This window comes from Puntigrus tetrazona, chromosome 15 (assembly GCF_018831695.1).
Source record: "Puntigrus tetrazona isolate hp1 chromosome 15, ASM1883169v1, whole genome shotgun sequence".
Lineage (NCBI taxonomy): Eukaryota > Metazoa > Chordata > Actinopteri > Cypriniformes > Cyprinidae > Puntigrus > Puntigrus tetrazona.
This window is the reverse complement of record NC_056713.1, coordinates 5,788,618-5,790,882: the sequence shown is the minus strand read 5'-3', so window position 1 is coordinate 5,790,882 and position 2,265 is coordinate 5,788,618.

Genomic DNA, 2,265 nt, shown 5'->3' with positions numbered 1-2,265 from the left:
TGGGTGGGAGCAATAGCAATAATTTAATTGATGTCCAACAAATTAAAACTACCTATAATTCAAATAAGCAAACGATAAAACTTGGCTCGCTAAATATTAGATCACTTTCCACAAAAGCACTTTATGTATATGATTTGATCAATGATCAGAAGCTAGATTTGCTTTGTTTGACAGAAACCTGGCTAAAACCAGATGATTATATTACTCTAAATGAATCTACCCCCCAAAATTATTTCTATAAAAATGAGCCACGTTTAAAAGGTAGAGGGGGAGGTGTTGCTACAATTTATAACAATATTCTTAGTACTTCTCAGAGGGCAGGCTTTAAGTATAACTCATTTGAAGTTTTGGTGCTGCATATAACATTATCTACAGAATCATGTGCTAGTGATAAATCTTCTGTCATGTTTGTACTGGCTACTGTATACAGGCCACCAGGGCACAGCACAGATTTCATCAAAGAATTTGCTGATTTTCTAACTGAGTTAGTACTGGCCGCAGATAAAGTCTTAATTGTTGGCGATTTTAATATCCATGTTGATAATGAAAAAGACTCATTAGGATCAGCTTTCTTAGACATTTGGGGTTAGACAACACGTCTCTGGACCTACTCATTGTAGAAATCATACTCTAGGTCTAATACTGTCACATGGAATATATGTTAAAATGGTTGAAGGACTGCAGCAAAGTGATGACATTTCAGATCACTATCTAGTCTTATGTGAACTCTGTATAGTTAAACCTGTAAACTCTGCACCTTATTACAAGTATGGTAGAACCATCACTTCCACCACAAAAGAAAGCTTTCTAAATAACCTTCCTGACTTATCTCAATTCCTTAGCTCATCCAATACGATGCAAAAACTTGATGATGTAACAGAAACTATGCACTCTCTTTTTTCTAGCACTTTAGATACAGTTGCTCCTTTGCACTTAAAAAAGATAAAAGAAAACAATCTGACTCCATGGTATAATGACAACACGCACACCTAAAGAGAGCAGCCCGGAAAATGGAGCGCAGGTGAGAAAAACTAAATTAGAAGTATTTTCGTATTGCCTGGCGGGAGAGTATGCTGTCATACAGAAAAGCATTAAAAATAGCAAGATCTGATTATTTTTCATCCCTTTTAGAAGAAAACAAACACAACCCCGGTATTTATTTAGTACAGTGACTAAATTAACAAAAAATAAAGCATCAACAGGTGCTAATATGCCCCAAGAGTATAGCTGCAATGAATTCATGAATTTCTTTACTTCTAAGATTGATACCATCAGAGATAAAATTGTAACTATGCAGCCGTCAACTACAGTTTCACATCAGATAATGAGCTTTAGATCCCCTAAGGAAAAATTACACTCTTTCTCTATTATAGGAGAAGAAGACTTGTACAAACTTGTTAAATCATCTAAACCAGCAACATGTATGTTAGACCCTGTTCCATCTAAACTATTAAAAGATCTGCTTCCAGAAGTCATAGATCCTATTTTGAACATTATTAATTCATCATTGTCATTAGGTTATGTTCCCAAAACCTTTAAACTGGCTGTAGTTAAACCTCTCATTAAGAAACCACATCTTGATCCCAAAGACTTAGTAAATTACAGACCAATCTCTAATCTCCCTTTCTGTCAAAGATACTAGAAAGGTAGTATCCTCACAACTGTATTCCTTTTTAGAAAAAATGGTGTCTGTGAGGATTTCCAATCAGGTTTTAGACCGTACCATAGTACTACTGAGACTGCTCTCATTAGAGTTACTAATGACCTGCTTCTATCATCTGATCGTGGTTTTATCTCGTTATTAGTGCTATTAGATCTTAGCGCAGCATTCGATACTATCGATCACAACATTCTCTTGGATAGACTAGAAAGCGATGTTGGCATTAGAGGAAGCGCCTTAGCATGGTTTACATCATATCTATCTGACCGCTATCAGTTTGTGGCATTAAATGAGGAGGTATCATATCGATCAAAAGTGAAATATGGAGTTCCTCAAGGCTCAGTGCTAGGACCGTTACTTTTCAACCTTTACATGTTACCTCTGGGAGATATTATCAGGAGTCATGGTGTTAGCTTTCACTGCTATGCTGATGATACTCAGCTCTATATTTCAGCGCAGCCTGGTGATACACACCAAATTGAGAATCTAACAGAATGCATAGTCGATATAAAAGCTGGATGATGAGTAACTTCTTAATGTTAAATTCTGAAAAAAACAGAGGTGCTAATAATTGGACCTAAAAACCCCACATATAATAATCTAGA